The 21,904-nt window shown below is 36.0% G+C and overlaps 1 long non-coding RNA gene across 23 annotated transcripts in view; it reads left to right on the top strand.

The window, feature by feature from the left end:
- LOC102742234 (uncharacterized) overlaps positions 1-21,904 on the top strand; it is a 676,629-nt gene that overhangs the window by 546,388 nt on the left and 108,337 nt on the right. For 2 of the 23 annotated variants that reach the window (XR_014147836.1, XR_014147854.1), the window contains one exon: positions 18,731-20,972. The exons of 7 other annotated variants lie outside the window; for them this stretch is intronic. This is a non-coding gene — a long non-coding RNA (uncharacterized LOC102742234). Of the gene's footprint in view, positions 1-13,708; positions 15,871-18,730; positions 20,973-21,904 lie in introns of those variants that run through there. 14 more of the 23 variants (XR_014147831.1, XR_014147823.1, XR_014147828.1 and 11 more) reach the window with 12 other exon arrangements.

Genomic DNA, 21,904 nt, shown 5'->3' with positions numbered 1-21,904 from the left:
AATAGATGAATGAGAGAATAAAATGCTAACAGGGTAACAACAACTCCAGAAAAAGATACACTAAACAAATCAGAAGAGACTTGAAATTGGGGGAAAAGAGAGGGAAAGAAAGAAGAAAGAAAAAAAGGAAAGAAAAAAAAGAAAAAGATAAAAACAAACAAACAAATAAACAACAACAAAAAAACAGAATATGATCAAATATGATCAAGCTGGTGCATAGGTCAGTGCCGCAGACTAGATTTTTGGCATATTTTGGTCTGTTAGAAGAAAGTGCCTCCCAAAACTTAAAGAAACAATTATATATGTACAAAAATAAGGGTTAATACGATGAAAGGATAGAATATGACTGTAAAGATGAAAATTATAAAAGATTTTATAAAAGGAATTGATAAATTGGTTGAAAAAAGAAAGAAGAGGATTAAAAAAAAAGGGCGGAGAGAATGTGATCAAGCAGGAGACTAGAACAAAGCCATATACTAGAGTTTTAGGGTATATTTTGGTCTGTTAGAAGAAACTGTGTCCCAAAATTTTAAAGAGAGAACAACTTATATATATATACCAAAAATAAGGTTAACTACTATGAATGGATAGAATATGACTCTAAAAATGTAAAATAAAAAAGATTTTTTAAAAAGGGATTGATAAGATGTTGGTTGAAATAGGGGAAAAGAAAAATTAAAAAAAAAGAAATTAACTTTGAAAGACTAAAGAATCATGGGAAAAAAGCCATGAATTCTATGTGTAGTATTCCCCTAGTGCTGGAGTTCTGCCATTCTCATTGATTGGTAAACTTGGTCTTGGCTGGCTATTCTTGCTGATCTTCTGGGGGAGGGGCCTGTTGCCATGGTTCTCAAATTTCTTTGCCAGAGGTGGAATTGCCCTGCCCTTGCCAGTCCGGGCTAAGTAATCTGCTCGGGTTTGCTCTCCTTAGCTTTTGTTCCCTGTAAGCTTTCCCTACAGCTTTGGAGGACGAGAGTGAAATGGTGGCCTCCCAATCTCTGCCCCGGAGGAGCCGGGAACTCGGGGCCCCACTCCTCAGTGCGCCCCCAGAGAAAAGCAGTCAGTCACTGCCATCTCCCCGGTCTCCAGCTGCACTCTGTGCTCACCTGGCCTGTGACCGAGTGTTTCTATCTCTGGCACATGACCCTGTGTGGAGTCTGCAAACCAAGCAGATCCCTGCGGTGTGCTCCCGTGCAGCTCCTCCCGGGGGAGGAAGGGGATTCTCCCTGGATTTGCTGCTTGTTGGGTCCCTGCTGGAAGAGCAGTGGCCCGATTGTGCCGTGGATCACGGTTTATGGCAACCTTGAGCTGAGAGCCCACTCCTTGGCTCCGTCTCTGCAGCTGGCTTCCCCACTCAGATACCTGGGAGCTCTGCCACACTCAGGCACCCCCGGTCTTTCTGTGACCCCAAGGGTTCTGAGACCACACTGTCCCAGCGAGTGTCCCCCCCTCCCCCGCTTAGCCACTGGAGCGACATCCCTCAGTGGAGCCAACTCTAAGAGTTCCGATTTTGTGCTCCACGGCTCTATCACTTGCCAGTAGTGGCTGACAGTGGCTCCCTCCCCCGCCATTTATCTTCCCAAATAACAGCTTGGATTCACTTCTCCACACGTCCTACCTTCCAGAAAATGGTCACTTTTCTGTTCAGAGAGTTGCAGCTATTCTTTTCATCAATCTCCTGTTGAGTTCGTAGGTGTTCAGAATGGTTTGATCCCTATCTAGCTGAATTCCTGGGACCAGACGAAATTTAGGTCTCCTACTCCTCTGCCATCTTGCTCCTCACCCCGTGTTTATTGGTTTTAAACCAAGGCCTGGCATATTTTCTGACAATATGAATAGATATTTTTATTCCAGACTTTTGTGAAAAATAGCCTAGAACCTGCCTTTTATATTTTAGTAAAATAATTCTAATTTTATAAATTTCATTTCCTTCTGCTGTTTACATTTTGGGAAGTGGATTAAAATAAGGGGTTAGACAGAATTTCTGAGCTTTTATTTATTTATTTTTTTAAAGATTTTATTTATTCATTTGAAACAGAGAGATACAGAGAGAGAGAGAGAGCATGAGCGGAAGAAGGGGGCAGAGGGAGAGGGAGAAACAGACTACTCGGTGAGTTGGGAGCCCAATGTGGAGCTTGATCCCAGGACCCCAGGATCATGACCTGAGTTGAAGACAGATGCTTAACCATCTGAGACACCCAGGCACCCCATTTCTGAGCCTTTATTGACTAAATTCACTGAGACTTTCAAGTTAGAATAGTGGCCTGGGCTAAAATAGAAGGGGCTTATTCTGGGCCTTTTCTTTTCTTTTCTTTTCTTTCTTTCTTTTCTTTTTCTTTTTTGAGAGAGAGAAAGAGAGAGTGAGCAGCAAGCACAGGAGGGGCAGAGGGAGAGGGAGAAAGAAAATCTTAAGCAGTCTCCAAGCTCAGCACAGTGACTGACGTGGAGCTCAGTCTCATGACCCTGAGATCATGACCTGTGCCGAAATCAAGAATCAGACCCTTAACAGACTGAGTCACCCAGGTGCTCCTGGCTGGGCCTGATATTTTAATTAATATATTATCATAGGTCTGAATTGAAGTATATACCATAGTTTAATTTTAAGTATGGAAAATATTTTACTATCATAGATTAAAGAATGTCTTTTTATTTATTTTGTTTCAAGTTGTTGTTTAAATTCCATTTAGTTAATGTATAGTATAATGTTAGTTTCAGGAGTAGAATTTAGTGATTCATTATTTACATATCAAACCCAGTGCTCATCACAAATGCCCTCTTTAATACCCACTGCCCATTTAACCAATTCCCCCGCCCACCTTCCCTCCAGCTACCTTCAGTTTATTCTCTATACTTAAGAGTCTGTTTTATGGTTTGCCTCCCTTTTTTCACCCATGTACATCTGTTTTGTTTCTTAAATTCCACCTATGAGTGAAATCATATGGTATTTGTCTTTCTCTGACTGACTTATTTTGCTTAGCATAATACACTATAGCTCCCTCCACATCATTGCAAATAGCAAGATTTCATTCTTTTTATGGCTGAGTAATATTCCATTGGGTAAATACCTAGTGGTTCAATTGCTGGGCCATAGGGTAGCTCTATTTTTAACTTTTTGAGGAAATTCCATACTGTTTTCCAGAGTGGCTGCACCAGTTTTCATCCCCATCAACAGCATAAGTGGGTTCCCCTTTCTCTGCATCCTTGCCAACATCTGTTGTTTCCTGTGATGTTGATCTTAGCCATTCTGACAGGTATAATGTGATATCTCACTGTAGTTTTGATTTGTATTGCCCTGATGATGAGTGATGTTGAGCATCTTTTTATGTGTCTGTTAGTCATCTGTATGTCTTCTTTGGAAAAATGTCTATTCATGTCTTCTGCCTATTTTTTAACTGGATTATTTGTCTTTTGGATGTTGAGTTTTAAATAGATTATTTCAGTATAGTGTGTAGAATTTCATGATGAAAGGCAGAAAATTGCTGATGAAACTTTGGCAAAGATGCCTTAAAAAATCACTTTACTCAATAATAATAAACATTTATTGAGCATTATGTGCTGACACTATCACATTTTCTTTACATTCATTAACATATTTAATATTCACAATAACATTGAATAATAGTACTATTTTATTCTTTACAAATAAAGACATTGACACAGGGAAAGACTAAATTAGTTCCCAAGGTCTCATAAATAGAAAAAGTCAGTACTGAAATGGGACAAAGCCTATTTGGGTTTTTATGTTCTGATATGCTTGTTCTAATGATCACAGTTACTATCCTATTTTGTAAATTATTACGCATTTTGTTATTTAACTTTGTTATTTAACATGGCTTCATTCATTCAAAACTTGTTTACAAAGAGCAAAGAATGCTTTTACATGATGTGCTTTAAAATAGTAGGTGGGGCACTGGGTGGCTCAGTCAGTTGAGCATCGGCCTCTTGATCTCAGCGCAGGTCTTGATCTCAGAGTCGTGAGTTCAGGCCCCACATTGGGCTCCATATGGCATGGAACCTACTTAAAAAATAAAATAAATAAAATAGGTAAACCAGAGACATTATCTGCTCTTACGAAGTTTGCAGACATATCAAAAGGCAATCTAATTGCAGATTCAGGTATAAATAAGTCTTTCAGGAGATCAATGCACTGGAAGGATTTGGGAAATCAGAATGACTTGTGTTGTGGTCCCAAGATATGCAGAGCATTTTGGGAGAATAATCTCTTGAGGATAAGTGGCTTGGGAAAGTAGGCACTGTGACAACAATTAAGCAAATAAATGAGAAGTACACTGGATTTAGATGATGTAATCTCTGTAACACTATTTCAGAGGTTGTGATATCTTGTGGAGATTTTGTTAGGCACTTGTAGACGTTGAACACAAACCTTGCAGCAATGTTTTATCTCTATCCTCTCTTATTTGGCCCGGGAATTACTGGTAAATGGTGTGTAGTCTCATTTTATTTCACTTTAGCATGAGATTTCATCTTTTGGGGGGGCTTATTTGGAGCCCCATGATTAATACGAAAATTCCTTTAAGCTGAAGACATTTGAGATTCAACAGATATTAGAAAGAAGCCTTCTTAGATCTTTCCTAATCTGACTAAAAGCAGCAACTTCTGCAAAATGAGGCTGTCATAAATTCCCTCTTTGGGGCAGGTCTTCTCCCAGGAAGAAGACTTAGAGTAAACCAAACATAAATCCTCTCTCTCAGGGGACTTTCTTGGCCATGAAGAAGGAAAGACCACTCCCACCTACATAAACAGACATCGCAAACTCTTATCTCCTGTTTGTTCTTCTGAAAATCCTTTTGTCTTTCCTAAAGAGACCCATTTGTTTTTCTCATAGAAGCCTTTCTATCTTCTCCTTTTCTCCTACTAATTTAGGTATATAAGTCTCTAACTTTAACCATTTAGTGAGCTAGCTATTGCTCTTGTTAACTTTCATATGCATACAAATAAACCTTTTGTTCTCCTGTTAATTTGACCTTTGTAACTTTAATTCACAAGCCCCCAACATTGAAGCTAAGATGATAGAGGAAAAGTTTTCCCTCCTTGACAATCTTTATACAGCCAACCCAGTGTAGATTAACTTCCAGAGGCAAATATGTCCACATATGCCTGGTTTCACATGCTGCAGCAATTTGGTGTCTATTGGCTCTGAGCCCTGCTCAAGATGCTAATTTTCCCTAGGGCTAGACTCTACATTTAGTAATTTATTGGTCTGGGTAAAGCCTGAGCATTAGTACATTTTTTCAGAGTTTCCCAAGTTAAAACTGATGTTCAGTTAGAGTGGAGAATGGAGATCCTAAAGAAAACCACTTGAAGTTTTATCTTTTCTAGAGGCTTCTGTCTTAATAAATGAGGCTTGGGGGTGCAGAGGTCTTATTTTTTTGTTTTGTTTTATTTTTCATTATTTTTATTTTTTAATTAAAATTCAATAGCCAACATATAATACATCATTAGTTTTTGATGTAGTGTTCAGTGATTCATTAGTTGCATATAACACCCAGCACTCATCACATCACATGCCCTCCCTAATGCAGAGGTCTTATAATGTGCAGTTTTGGGTCACCTGGGCTGAATGATATTGTCGACAGACAAAAGATAATAATCTGTCTGGCACTCTGCCAAGTGATAATGTTATAAATATGCTTAAATTATAGTCACTGCCCTTACGGAGTTTACAGTCTACTTGGGAATAGTTTTACATACAACGGAGTCTAAATTTGTGAGAAGGGGTATGATAGGGATGTATACAAATTACCAGAGTAATAAATAAGATCATTACTCTGTCAGGATGGATGAGGTACATATAGAAAGGAACACTTGACCCAGGACTTAAAAAAGTATAAATTTGACAGGTGATAAAGAAGAGGAGAAAATAAAAGTTTTAGAAACTAAGGATAGCATGTGTAAGAAAGAGACATAAATAAGGCATATTTTAAATGACCTTGGGTTTAGTGTGGATGAAGCATAAAGTGGAATATGGAAAAGTGACAAAAGATCAAGTTGATAAGGCTGGCTCAAGCTAGATTGTGGGATTTGGATTCTACCGCAGTAGTTAAGCCAGAATGAGACAACAATATCTTTGATCTAGAAAATCAGCATAGAAAATAATTTTTTTAAGTTTATGTGATTTTTAATATTTATCTGAAATGTCAACAACCTAAAAAAAGCCCACACATTTTAATCTTCTTGAATGTGAAATATATTGAATTGACATATGTCATATGTTGTTTAATAAAGGGATTTCACGTGAACTCACGGCTCACATTTTTTTCAAGCCTTCCAGCAAACTTTAAGTTACATGGATTGTGTCAAATATTGTAAACGAGTATCAATAAATTCTTAGTTTAATAAATAGTAGGAATTATCAAATATGAAAAAAATACAATTCTGGCATTGCATAAGGAGTCTGTCAATAGGTATTCTAATGAATATTTATCATACTAATTAAATTGAATGATATTTATTTTTAAACTTGCTGACAGTAGATGACTAGTGACTAAAAGTGACAAATAAGAAAATTTTAATGTGGGAATAAAATATGCTTTTTCTCATTGTGTATCTGGAAGCAAATGTTCAGCATTTGTAAGATGAGATTTACTAAATTGTGTTACATTTCAGTAGAGCAAAGCCTGGTAATGGCCTTTCAATACAGAGAATACAGTTCCTATATAGATGTCTGCCCTATACATAAGTGGCTATGTCTACATAATAATTGGATAAATATACATAAAAATAACTATATCCAAAAAGCATAACTATTTGAAGGTGTCAAACAATCTCGACTTGAAAAGAAACTGAATTGTTCATCATCTTGCCTTTTCTAACTGTTAAGTTTGAAGTAGTATATACTTCAGAGTGGTAAAATTAAATTGATAAAGTGAAAGCAATAAAGGTAAATTAATGGCGTGGGAAGGGTACTGTGTACTATAATGGAAGAATCTCATACAGAAGAGGAAATGATTATCCCTATGAAAAAGACATATGTATGTAGTCTAAGTCCTGACTATTGATTGTAAAGGAAAATAACTTCAAAATGGTTCTATATGCACACACACATATACACAGATCTGCACAAATATCAGCCTCATCCAGGGGTCTTGTGATATTTCTCCAATCACATTAAAATACTGAAAGATATATTTTACACAAATCCATGTGGAAACACTATAATTCTTTTCCCTAAATCATGGAATTCCAGTATGGGCTTTCTATGATTCTCTTTTACATTCAAATGGGAAAGGAAGGGAGGAAGTAAGGGAGGGAAAGAAGAAACAAGACAGACAAATTAGGTTTTTCCCTGCAAAATTAATTGAACCTTATATTATTTTACAAACCAAAGGTAATATTATGTAATAACATTATAGTGTATAAAATTTTAAGACAATTTTGAAAAGGGCTTTTTATCTATGATTATCATTACTTAAGATGAGTAAGTACAGGGGTGTCAGGGTGGCTCAGTCAATTAAATATCTGATTCTTGGTTTTGGTTCAGGTCATGATCTCAGAGCCTTGAGATCCAGCCCCACATGAGGCTCCACATCCAGCACAGAGTCTACTTGAGATTCTCTCTCTTCCTCTCCCTTTGCCCCTCCCCCTGCTCACTCGCATGCACATACTCTGTCTCTCTAAAATGAATAAAATCTCTTTTAAAAAGTCTGTTTAAAAAGAAGATGAATAGGTACATGTGATGACCATGGAACTGAATAGAATGTTGAATAATGGAAATAAGCCATTGTTCAGTGTTAGAAAAACTTAGAGCACGAGAGTAAGATCCTGGGATATAATGTGGACAGTATATTCTACATTACCAACCAGACCATGTTAAGGAGAACAGATATAATCAGAGCAAAGAGAACAGACACACACACATACACACACATACGCAGTTAAATTGCAGAGTAATACCATGTACTAGGATCAAAGAATCTTTTGCAAAAGGAGTACATGATTTTAACTATGTAAGATGACTTTTATATCTAGCCCATGTGCTAGCTCTTGGGAGGAAGGGAAGGGAAGGGAAGTTAAATTAAGGAGAAATTCTAATATGTAGCAGCCACTTAGATATGTCGAGAAAGAGATTGATAGGAGTTGAAAATTACTCAGAACTTCTCTATTTCAGTTTTAAAAAAAGTAGCAGTGTGTTCTATTGGAAAGAAAGTAAGAGAAGCAGGGGCACCTGGGTGGCTCAGTCGTGAAGCGTCTGCCTTCGGCTCAGGTCATGATCCCAGGGTCCTGGGATCGAGCCCCTCATCAGGCTCCCTGCTCAGCGGGAAGCCTGCTTCTCCCTCTCCCACTCCCCCTGCTTGTGTTCCCTCTCTCACTGTGTCTCTCTCTGTCAAATAAATAAATAAAATCTTTAAAAAAAAAAAAAGTAAGAGAAGCAGACCCATTACTACCATATTTAATGATGTCAGTCATTAGCATATATGTGATCTAATATTCAGTCAGATATTTAGAGAAGGGCAGATTATGAGAACAACCCAGAGGTTAAGAAAATTGAGTTCAGTGTTTGCCTGTTAGCAAATAACTTTACCTGGACTCTAATGTAGACATAATAGGCTAAAAACAGAGTGAACTCAGGAAAACATCAGTACCTTTAGAGACATGGTAAAAGTGTCCAGAGAAAAGACAAAAAAACCCCAAAAAAACAAAAAACAAGAAAGGTATCTGGAAAGCTTGGCTTGAAGATGATACTGAGCATTATATCCATTAAATTGTATTATAGAAGTGAATGGAGATGGTGCTGTTTCATGCCATTACTTGGCGAATGGAATCAAATAGCTCAAATGGGTTTTGAGAAATCTTCTGTTCAAACCCCTTGGGGGTTTGAGATGGATGTGTAAACTATGCAGGCTAGGTTCTTTTTGTTGTTCTTGAATATTTGAAAAACTTATCCTAATAACGTACTCCAGTGTTTTGTCCTTCTTGGGTTATCTTTTCTTTCTATCTAGTCAAAAATCATCCCTGCTGAGAGTTAGGACACAGTGTTAGATACAACCAAACAAAGAAAAAGAAATAATGAAACTGGGCACCATTTGTGATACTTACAACCTAGTATCTTGTGCTTACAATTGAGGTATTTTGCACAATTATTTTAATAATTAAGATAGAGAAGTTAGGATGTATATTTGTCATCATTTTAGTCCTCACTGCTTAGGTTAAAGAAGAAGAAACTCTCCCTATATTTGATAACTCTCCTAGTATTCTGAGCTCTTCTTTGTTTCAATTGTCAATTATAAGTGCAGTTCTCTTAAATTTAGGCACAAGTCTTTAATAGGGCTTGATGAATATAAACTATGTTAGAAAATTTCTATTAACTTCAGGTGGACTTCTTTTCTATTCTATTCAAATGGTTTACATTATTTTTTGGAGATGGAAAACAAATGTGTCTTAAATAAATAAAAAAGAAATATTATTTCTAGAACTTTTTCTTTCCTTTTTTTTTGTACTTCCCAGAGCTTTGAGATGAATCCTGTCCACGTTGTTTAGTGATGCAGCTATAAAGGTGGCCTCACAAAACAAACAAGCAAATAAGCAAAAAATAATTTTGCTGTTTTTTTTATTATCTCTCTCTCTCTCTCTCTCTCTCTCTCACACACACACACACACAGTATACATAATGTATAGAATGAAATGATCATCCCAATCAACCATAATTTGGCTTTATTGTTGATTTCCTGCCTGGGGGGAGATTGGGGCTTAGTCTTGGAGTATTAAGAATGAAGTGAGAAACGTTTTTTGTTTATTTGTTTTTTTGTACAGATAATTCTGTCTTGTGGAAGAAGGCTGAAAATCATGTACTTGAATTTCTGAAAATTTAATTTTGTTGTTTAACTATAAAACTGTACTTGGAATTTTGAATTTTGATCCTTTCCTGGGCTAGCAGTTTGAAGTATGAGCCTCTCTCATGATGCTGGCCAATGGCAGTGAGCTTCGGCTCCCAGTCAGCCATGCGATCATGAGGGTAAAAAATCAATACATGTACAACCATTCTGTACCCATAGACCTATTCTGATTTTCACTCTCAGTACAGTATTCAATAAATTACATGCAATATTCAACACTTTATTATAAAATAGGCTTTGTGTTAGAGGATTTTGCCTGATTTGTACGTTAATATAAGTGTTCTGAGTGAGTTTAGTGTGGTCTAGGCTAAGCTATTGATGTTCCACAGATTAGGTGTATTAAATGCATTTTTGACTTACTTTATTTTCAGCTACAATGGGCTTCTCAGGACATAACCCTGTCATAAGTAAGGAAGATCTCTATCATTATTGTGAAAAGAAATACATTTACACATGTTATTAGAAAAGTGCTTAGCACATTATAAATGCTCAAAAGTGAGAATAATCATCATATTTAGGTATAGTTACCATTATTATTGATTTTCAAAAAATATATAGCTATTTCTATTTATTAAATATATTCTGTGTTCTATTTGACCACCTAGAGATTAGATACTCTTATTAGATTATAAAAAATATTCCAAAGATTTTTAAAACACAATAGAAATATAAAATATACTAGTGCTGGATATAAAGATAAGTATTATGTATTGTACACATTATTTGCTAGAAAAATATGTTCCCCCTTCAAGGAGTCCTTCTCTGTTTAAAATACTATGTCTATTCATTTACCCGGCTTTGTTTCTCTTCATACCATTTACAACTACCTGAAATGCTTTGTTTCTCTTCATACCATTTACAACTACCTGAAATGATATTTAATTTGCTTTTACTCAGTACCCTCCTCAATTAAATTGTAAGCTCAAGGTACATAGAGACTGTCATTTTAAAAGATGTAATGTGAACAAATTTACAATGAATAGGAACTGAGTCCTGGAGATCTAATGCACCGTTTGATGACTATAGACAACAATATTGAATTATAATCATCAGCTTGTTAAGAGACTAGATCATAATTATTCCAGCCACTAAAAATAAATGATAATTACGTGACATGATAGATGTGCTAATTATTGCTACAATGGCAATCATATTACAATATAAAAATGTATCAAATTAACATATGTACACCTTAAATTTACACAATGTTATATGTCAAATGTATTTCAATAAAAAATAAGAACTCACAGGTGGTAGATGCTTAATTAATGTTAGGTGTGGGTCAAATATTGAATTAATTGAGGGATTACTTTTAAAAGAATACACTAGCTAGGATATTGATTTGATTCTGGGACATATTTTCCTGGAATGCAAAGAGACAGCTTTTCTTTGTTATCAATTTGTGCAAGCTTTATAAAATTACTTAATTTCTCTGCCCTGGTTTTCTCATATTTAACAGGAGGACTTAAGTGTATGATTGTGTTTATTCTCTAAGAGAATATCTTTCTAAAATGGGGTTATACAAAAACCAGAAAGCTGAAAACCTAAATCCTAATCCCACCTTTGCCTCGTACTAAACCCAGTTTTTCCAAGTGTAAAAAGAGGTTTATTAGACCTATTCAACTGGATTGTAAAAGCACATAAACACAATGCCTACTCTCTGTATAGTTTCCATATGTTTTTTCATTTGTTTGTTTCTTTTAAGGTACTTTCCGGTTCCAATAATTAATAATTTAATTATATAATTCTAGCACTAAGGTAAGTGTGAGTAAACTGGGCACTATCAAATCAAAGCATTTTGGAAGCTTTAAACTCCTCTGTTAGAGTACTCAAGACCCCACAGGCTAGATTATAATCTCAAATAATGAAAATGCCAAACATAGATCTATTTCAGTGCAATGCTCATTACAGCTTCTTAAAATCAAACTTGTTAGTGGTGTGCATCTCTGAAGACAGCTGATCCAAAGTCTGAGCCTGGCTTTTAAGACTGACTAACTCAGAACGACTAGACGAAGATAGCGTTGGATGACACTGGCTGGTCACAGATGACTGGTGAGCTGTCTTTGACTTCGCAGTGAGGTGCAGTGAGAGGTGTATTAGAGCCGTAAGCGGTATCAAATATATCCAGGACATTATGCAATAATAAAGCAGTGAATAGGTCTTCTCTCTGAATGTAATATTAGCTTCTGCCTAAAATCAGAAAATATACACATGTGGATTTCAGCATACTGACAATGACATGACAGAAGTTGGTTAAGTTTGTGCTAAGGCAGCTCCTGGCCTGACTCTAAATTTAGTCATCTCTGACTGTGAGATACTGCTGATGAAACTCGCAACTTAGTTTGCATAGTCATCCCAATATTATCTCAAGGCAGCTTCTAAATAGATATTTAAACCAATATTCACCAACATGAGCTTTCTTGTTCAACTTCCCTATTGGCACCCACTTATAATTGTGATAACATGGTTAAAATTAATTCTAAGTTCATGTGTGCCTACTGCTAAAACAAACACACACTCTTATTTTAATAATACACTCCATACTGGAATTAGAGACAAAGTTGAAAAAATCAAATACGTTTCAGTAAACTAAATTTAGTGTAAGGTTCCGAAGGGACAACATGCAGGAGTGTACCGTCCTCTTTTCTATGCCACAAGAATGTCTCTTATCCTGTATACATTAGTTCAATTAAGTGTTCAAGTTTCCTTGCTATTCAATATAAAGTATTCCTCTGACCTACTAAAGTGTTACAGTTGATAATATTGACAAGGATTTTTTTTTTTTTCTCTTCACTTCTGGGCACATGGTTACATCCTCTGGCCCCTTAGTATTAGATGTGACCATATAACCTGCTTTGGTAATGAAATGCAAGCACAAGTGATGTGTGTCACTTTTAGACTAAATCTCTAAGAGCCAGAGTACCGTTCATCATACACTTTCTTTCCTGCTCTTTTTAAAATCTGTCTATAGTGACAGATTAGTTTTCATATTATAGATGCTAATATAAATAAAATCATATGGCATGAACTCTTTTGTCTAGCTTCTTTAATTCTGCATATTTTGATATCCATACATTTTGTTGAATATCTCAATAGTAAATTTTTTGTTTAGTAGAATTAATGTGGTATAGACATAGCACCTTATGTTTACCCATTCACCTGTTGATTGACATTGACATGAGGTCGTCTCTATTTTGGTCTATTAGAAATAAATCTTTTATGAACTTTTACGTACACGTCTTTGCATGGGCACATGCTTTCATTTGTCTTGAGTAAAAGCTTAAGAAACTGTTGTTCTATTTTCCAAAGTGGTTGTACTACTTCTCATTGCAGCCAACAGTGTATGAGGGTTTCAATTCTTCCATATCCTCACTAAAGATCATACTGTGTTTAATTTGCCCTTCCCTAATTATTAGTAATGGTGAACATATTAACGTGTTTGCCTTCTGCGTATCTTCTCTGATGAAGTTTCTGTCCAAATTTTCCCCCTATTTTTTATGTCAGTTGTTTTCTTATTATCTAATTTGAGAGTCCCCTAGACATTCTGGATGCAGTTTATCTGATACAAGATTTGCAAATATTGTATTCTAGCAAATATTGTCTTTTCTTTCTCATAACTGTGATTTTTTAAGAGCTGGAACTTTTTTTTAATTTTGAAGATGTTCAATTTATCAATTTTTTTTAATGAATCATGCTTTTGGTGATGTATCTAAGAAATTTTTGTTGCTAAGCCCAAGGTAACAAGATTTTAGTCTATTTTTTTCCTAGCTTTTTGCACAGGGTTACGATCCTTTGAGTCAACACTTGTTTACCGTCCAAGGCATGTATCAATTTCTTTTTTTTTTGGCACATAGATATCTAGTGTTTCTCCAGTATCATGCCTTTGAACCTTTGTGAAAAATGAGTTGGCCCTTTCCCTGCACACCTTCCTTCAGCAGTGGCGGATTGTGCAGACATGACCAAGATGAAGGCTCGAGATCTTCTCAGCAAGAAGAAGGAGGAGCTACCTCACCAGCTGGAAGAGCTGAAGGGGGAGCTGCCCCAGCTTGTGTCCCCGAAGGGACAGGTGGCGTGGCTTCCAAGCTCTCCAAGATCCAAGTTGTTGGCAAATCCATGCCCGTGTTCTCACAGTCATCAACCAGACGCAGAAAGAGAACCTCAGGAAATTCTACCAGGGTAAGGAGTACAAGCCCCTGGATCTGCGGCCCAAGGACACACGTGCCATGTGCCGCCGGCTGAACAAGCACGAGGAAAACCTGAAGACCAAGAAGCAGCAGCAAGTGCGGGCTCAGGGCCTGAGCATCAGCATCAATAGAACACAAACTGAGAAAAATAAATACATAAAAATAAACAAACAAACAAATAAATAAATAAATGAGTTGTCCTTATATGTGTCAATCTGTTTCTTGACTCTATATGCTATCCCATTGATCTGTTTGTCTATCTTTATGAAAATACCACATGGTCTTGATTACAGTAGCCTTAGAATATGCTTTTAAAACATAAATCCTGCAACTTTGCTCTTATTTTCAAGGTTTTTTTTTGAATAGTCTCAGCTTTTTAAATGTTCATATAAATTTTAAGAATCAGCTTGTTAATTTCTAAAAAAAAAAAAATGCCTAGTGGAACCCATATTGGAATTGTATTAAATCCACAGATCAATGTGGGAAGGATTGACATCTTAAATATACAGAGTCTTCCTACATATTAACTCAGTATTATCTCTCCACTTATTTTTGTCTATTATTTTGATATATTTATTTATTATTGAAGTTTAATTTGAAGACTCTACATATTTTCGTTCTCTACTTTTAGAACATAAGAAGTAAAATTATAACTGTTGTAAAGTACTTTTCCTTTACTTCTAATCATGGCGTCACTTTTGGGGTGCTTTTACTAATTGATTTTTTTCCTTATTATGGACCATATTTCCTTGTTTATTTGCATGCCTGTTAATTTTTAAAATTTGTGCCAGACGTTGTAAATTTTATATCATCGTATGTTGGATATTTTCTTATTTCTATAAATGTTCTGTGTCTTTGTTTTGGGATTCAGTTGAGTTACTTAGACATATTGTTCCTTTCAGGTCTTGATTTTATGATTGGTTAGGTAGCTGCAGAGCCGTTCCCAGGAAGCTAATTATCTCCCATCAATGAAATATGACTTTCCCGAGTTTTCCATGTATTGCCTCATGAATTATGACTTTTCCATCTTACTGGTGGGAACACACACTATTCCTGGCCCTAGCAAATACTGGACGCTTTACTCTCTCATCCTTTTGGATAGGTCTTTGCCCAGCCCCAGCTCATTTTCTCATGTGTGTACACTGATCAGTATTCTGCTGGCCATTTGTGGGGCCTTCTATAGCTCTCTGGCATTTTCTCTGTATGCAGCTTTCTTCCCTGCAGTACTTGGGCTGTGAATTTTAACGGCTTAAGTCTCTAGGAACTTTCAGCTCCATCTCCTCCACTCTTGGAGTCTGGCAGGCTCCTCTGCACAGTTTGTGAGAAAACTTTCTCAAATGTAAAAATGATACTGTCATTTCCTTCATCTGAAATCTACTTTATATGGCTTGGCATAACTTACAGGAGTCCTCATGATTAGATTCTTGCCTACTCCTTCAATCTTACACTGTTAAACTCTGACACATAGAGCAAAGAATCCTAAGCACTGCTCATAACAAAATCTCCCAAGTGGATTTTTATGTAATTTGTTATTTTTATATATTTTTAGACGTACAGAAAAGTTTCAAGAAATATAGAGATTTCCCATAATCCTTTCACCAAATTTCCCTAATGTTAACATTTTATATAACCATACTATAATCATCAATACCAGAAAATTGACATTGTCACAATACTACAAACTAAGCTAAAATTTTATTCAGATTTTATCACCCTTTCCACTAATGCCCTTTTTTTTTTCTGTTCTAGAATCCCATATTGCATTTACTTATTATTTCTCCTTGGTTTTATTTAAGTATTTTTATAGTTGCCAGATCTTAACTTTTTTTCATGACCTTGACACTTTTGAAAAGTACTGGTCAGTTATTTGGAGAACTTTTCCTAATTTGATTTTGGTTGATGTTTTTCCCATTTTTAAAATGAAGTTATGCATTTTGGAAAAGAATGCTATAAAAATTATAGTACGCTTTTTTTAGTGGCTTAGGTCAGAATCTTCCTGATGTCAAAATATCTTAAGAGTGGTGATGTTAACATTGATCACTTGTTCATGTTGGTATCGGCCAGGTTTATCCTTTTTAAGGTTACTCTGTTTCCCTTTGTAATTAATACAAATCTTGGGGTAGATACTTTGAGACTCATCAAATATCCCATTTCTCCTCAAACTTCCACAACCCTCTGCACTTCTTGTCTGCAACAATTGTTGCTGTGGTATTTGCCTAATGTTTGGCTTCCTCTTTTCCTCTTACCTTTTAAATTTTTAAATTGGAATTCTTCTGGGAAAAAGTACTCTTCCTTCTCCCCCATTTATTTATTAATTAAACATTGATTTATATCAGTATGAACTGATGCATATTGAATTCTATGGACTATAATTCAACACTATCATTATTTTATAGTTCAAATCATTAGGCCAGTAGGTTCTACTTTAGGTGGATTCCTGTATCCTTTTGTCAGCCTTCCATCCTTCTATGAAAGCTTTCTTACTTTCTAGCACCCCAAATATCTGTATCTATATTTAATTTATTTATTTAAAGATTTATTTATTTATTTGAGAGAGAGAGCAGGGGAAGAGTCAGAGGGAGAGACAATCTTCAAGCTGATTCCCTGCTGAGCCCCAAGCCCTATGTGGGGCTTGATCCCAGGACCCTGAGGTCATGACCTCAGCCAAAATCAAGAATCTGCCGCTTAACTGATTGAGCCACTCAGGCACCCCTAATATCTGTATCTATATTTAATCTATCAATCAACCATCTATCTAATCTCTTGCCATGTATTTATACTGACACTTCTAATTCCATCATTTGAGCTTTCTCCTTTAAAAAAAAAAGACTTTATTTATTTTTGCATGAGAGAGAGAGAAAGAGAGAGAATGCATGAGCGGGGGGTGGGTGGTGGGGGGACAGAGGGAGAAGCAGGCTCCCCACTGAGCAGGGAGTCAGACGCTGGACTTGATCTCAGGACCCTGGGATCATGACCTGAGCTGACTGAGCCGTCCAGGTGACCCTCCTTTTCTTATTTACAACTTCTTTCTTAGGCAGTTATGTTATCAGCTCTTTTTATCAGTATTTGTATCTATATATTCATGTAATGCCAGTATATAAATAATATCAGAAATACTTATTCATTCCCTGGGTGTCTATTTTAATAATATTATTATATAGATTACAGTATTTATTCATAGTTTCTTTACCTTTAAAAAGTTTCTGAAGTTATATGTTGCTTTCCCCATTCCCTTTTATATAGTTATGTTATTGATTTGTAGTTCAGTTAGGTTAACTTTTTACTCTTGTATTCTGTTTTGGGATTCTCACCGCATGCTGGTAGGTTTTAATTCTGGGTTAAGAGTCGGAGATATATAAAGGATCTATTCACTGAAATGTCATCGCCTCCTCATCCCTACTAACTATTCCCATTCTTTTCCTCTTTCCACCCCTTTCCACCCACTCCTTGCAGGTAATCAGTATCTTTTTGAAACATTTTCCATTTCACCTCTTTCTCTATCTCTTTCTTATCATGTTTTGTAATTATTTTTAAAATTTACTGGGCCTAGAGCCATGCTAAGGATTTTATATCACATTGTTTGATCTTCACAAAAACCCTATGAAATAGTTAATATTCATATCGCAACTTTATAGGAAACAAAGTTTCAAGTGTAAATTGTCAGGGGCTAGCTACACAGGTATGTAAATGGTTGAGCCAAGGTTTATTCGATTCAGATCTGTTTGATTCAGATCTTTCAAGTCTTTTTCAAGACCCCAAGGTATGTTTACATTGAGGCTTTCAATGACCTCCCAGAGCAGCCAGCTATCCCTCATCTTCCTTCCCTTCAGCTTTCACAGAATCCTGCTCCTACTATTCATAAAATATTTCTGCCAGTTACTATTTTTATTTAAGTGGCCACAGTTCTGCCACGTACTATTTTTATGATCATGTATACTAGTTAACTTCTATGAATCTCCATTTTAATCTGTTATAATAAATTCTTCACATGGTTGTTATGAATAATGAATTAATATTTTTAAACACTTATATCTCATATAGAACATAAAATCTAATAATTGCAAAGTATTTAAAACTAAGCCCAAGTCCTATTAATTTATTAGTATTTAGTTAAAAATATATATTTTTGTTTCCAATTTCTCCTTTTTCTTTCAACTAGGCTATGTGGAATTTGCGGATCATTCAATTATCTCTGCTGCCTAAAATTTGCCTAAGAAACAGAGCAGTGCTCAGTATGTGTTTGAGAAGAAGTGACTACATAAAAAGTCAAGGTCTAGGGCGCCTGAGTGGCTCAGTTGGTTAAGCGACTGCCTTCGGCTCAGGTCATGATCCTGGAGTCCTAGGATCGAGCCCCACATCGGGCTCCCTGCTTCTCCCTCTGACCCTCTTCCCTCTCATGCTATCTCTCATTCTCTCTCACTCAAATAAATAAATAAAATCTTAAAAAAAAAAAATCAAGGTCTGCCTGTAGCACTCCAAAAGTTTAAAAAAAGATTAAATATAATTGTTAATGTACCAATTATTTGAAATTCAAATTTAAAATGAATATGGAATTAAATATCTGCATTAATATATAAATATTTCTTGGGAAAATAGCATCCTTTTTTTGAAGATTGGGTGCAGTATAAAGTAAATTTCAGTAACAAAACAACTTTTCTAGAGCAACGTGCATTTTTTTCCTCCTAAATTTAGAAAAAGAGCCTTTTGGATAAAGATCTGGAGGTGAATCATTACACACAGCAGGCTCCCTTTCCTCTGGCATCAATCAACCAATAAAGCTCTTTGGTGTTGGGATTCCCAGGGACAGCCACAGACTAAACTTGGCGCGCTTCTCAAAACTGGTTCCTGAAGACACTCTGGAATTCAAGCTCTGAAATAAAGGGAGTAAAAACATCTCTCTTCACCAGAATTCTTGATTTCGTAAGGAATCATTACTATGTAGGTATTTGAACTGTTGACACAAATCAAAATGTTACCTTCCACGGGTTGTTTTAGAACTTTTACCTCCCTGTACAGGGGAGGGGGCCAAAGACAAAAGGAACCTTTCTACATGTTTAATGCTATTATGGGATAGTGACATGAAATGACACTTAAGTAGATTTAATGTACCCTGGGTCTATCCATTTATTTATCATTTTGCAGGAGTAAAAGAACCTATAGTTTAGTTGTCAATGATAAGTTGCTTCATTTTTTTCTCCTCTTTTAATTTTTCTTTTAAATCAAACATATTAGGCCACTAGAGTAGTTATAAGTAATCAAGATCCCGCATTGTAGGAGATACTAACAAGAGCTGTGGCTACTAAGGGGGTCAGCCTTGCTTAGCAAGTCCTGTCTCAGAGAAGAACACTGTAGGTTCTCCAGGGGTTGCAGAGCCCATTATGGTTTATGCATGTGGCTCTTCACTTCTTGAGACAGGCAGGGCTGTGTTTACTGCCCAAGTCTCACGGGAACAAAAACAAAAACTGTTTACCTAACAAACAATCTGGTGTGTGGCTATTTGGAAATGTGCTACTAATTCTAGTAAAGTCAGCTGGATTATTATTGGCTAAAGTGACTTGGGGGATTCATTGCAATTAAAATTTCAGTTTATTCATAATGCTGATTGTTCATAGGACATTTAGCCATAGTACCATTCTAATCCTTAAATGGCAAGGATAATTGTAAACGTCACATTCTTGTACCTGCAAGAAATGCTACCCGGTATTGCCAAAAACAAAATTACACCTCATTCAAAATACCCAGTTAAGTATAAATAGTGCAAAATCTTCTCCCAGTTACCAGTGGGGTTTTATTTCAATTCCCAGATCATGCAAAAACTATCTTGGGTACCGAAAGGAGAGGTCTCTCAGGTCCAAACCTTTAAGTTACCACAAGGGGCTTTAAGGTTAGACCTTGAATTCAGGTGGTTTTGCAGTTTCTGTGCCAACTCACATCTACAAGCAGAAGTCTGAGACCTGAGCATCCTAGCTCTCCAAATGTACTGGGAGGCCAGCCAGGCCTTTGGAGGGCCTGTTGCCCACATACTTTGAGTGCTCCCATTGTGGAGTTGGTAGAAGCCCCTGCTCTTCACAGGTAAAGCATCATGTTGGTTTTGCTCTTCGCACAGTTTCTCTTTGCTTTGTGTGTGTGTTTCTTCTTGCTTATTTTTGGCGTCATTTTGGTTTTGGTTGTTTGCTTGTTTTTATTTTGTTTTCTCAATTTCTCAAGTACTTCCAAGGAAAATTTTAGTTTCAGAGAAATTTTAGAAAGTAACTCTGATGACGTAATTTTCAACGTATATAAAACGTTGGAAAATTGATTAGTTTGTGAAATGTGTGTGTGGGACTGTGAGCAGAACTGTGCCATAAACATATTAATTTTGAAATAAACATAATGGGATGCATTCATTTAAATAGGTAGTATTGTTCTTCCCAAAGTAGGGATAAAGGTGGGATGCCGGAAGACAGCTACCAGTGAAGCAATGCTCATTCCTTAAAATTGTGTCCCTTTTATAAAACTAGCGAGGGGAGTAAATAAGGTGGCATTTGTATAGTAAAATTTCTCAAGACAAGAAAGATAAAGCTACAAATGAAATATTTTATAGCATACATTTATTCAGTATAAACCCTTAGGAGTACCTAAGAGCATGGACTTTGTACTAGTTACTGGAACTGTAAGAGTAAAACATTATGGAATCCTCACTGACCATAGTTTATGAGTGAGGAAATAATTGAAACTTTAGATGTGTAAATCTAACTTCACTTCTCTTACTGGCAAAAAAAGAGAGTTTAAATGATTGGCCCAACTTTATATATGTTAAATGTCTTGTTAAGAGAAGAAGGTGAATAAAGATAAAATTTCCATTCAGCAGTCTACCTCTAATGCTGAAGGAATTCAGAATTCAAAGAATGTGTTCACATGTGCAACATTAAAATGATCATATTTTCAAAGCTTTAGAACAGGGGCGCCTGGGTGGCTCAGCCGTTAAGCGTCTGCCTTTGGCTCAGGTCATGATCCCAGGGTCCTGGGATCGAGCCCCATGTCGGGCTCCCTGCGCTGCGGGAAGCCTGCTTCTCCCTCTCCCACTCCCCCTGCTTGTGTTCCTTCTCTCGCTATCTCTCTCTGTCAAATAAATAAAAATCTTTAAAAAAAAAAAAAAGCTTTAGAACGAATGATATGCACTAAAATACAAGATTAAACAGAATATAAATTATTCATCTCTTCAATTCATTTAGACACTCAGGTTATTTTATATGACCATCAATCGCCTTTGTATTACGCTTTAGTTATATACAGAGAAGGAGAGTAGGTGAATGTGTTCTATTCTTTTTTGTATCAGTTTTTTATTTACATTGTAGTTAGTTAACATATAGCATAATATTGGTTTCAGGAGTAGAATTTAGTGATTCATCACTTCCATACAATACCCAGTGCTCATCCCAACAAGTGAATGTGTTCTAATCCTATGAGGAAATTTGAGCCTTTCTTAAAGTGCTTATTTAAAGTAAGGCACTATATTTTTTATTAAGTTTTTTGCTATAATTTCATGATGTACCACAAATAAAACTCTTATTAAAATTTTTATTTTTCTGAATTTTCAAGTTCATCTACAAAGAAAATACAGTATTTCAATACTCTTTTCCTTTCTGAATGGACTTTTAAGTTAATGAGAAAAGATAGCTTATGTATTAACTCTCATTCTAAATACTAACCGGAGGTCAACTCCTAGCAATGCTGCTAAACATGAGATAACACAACTGTCTCTAAAATTCTTCCTCTTCCTAGACTCGTTCCCAGGTTTACTATAGAATTTAACTGATTACTCTTTCCCTACTGCGTCTGTCCATTTTTCTCCACTTAGTTCTTTTCAGATTCATTCCAAACTTA

The sequence above is a fragment of the Leptonychotes weddellii genome, chromosome 8, assembly GCF_054177405.1.
Source record: "Leptonychotes weddellii isolate Sample4059 chromosome 8, ASM5417740v2, whole genome shotgun sequence".
NCBI lineage: Eukaryota > Metazoa > Chordata > Mammalia > Carnivora > Phocidae > Leptonychotes > Leptonychotes weddellii.
Note: the sequence above shows the minus strand (reverse complement) of the source record. Positions and strands in the feature narration are given on the sequence as shown.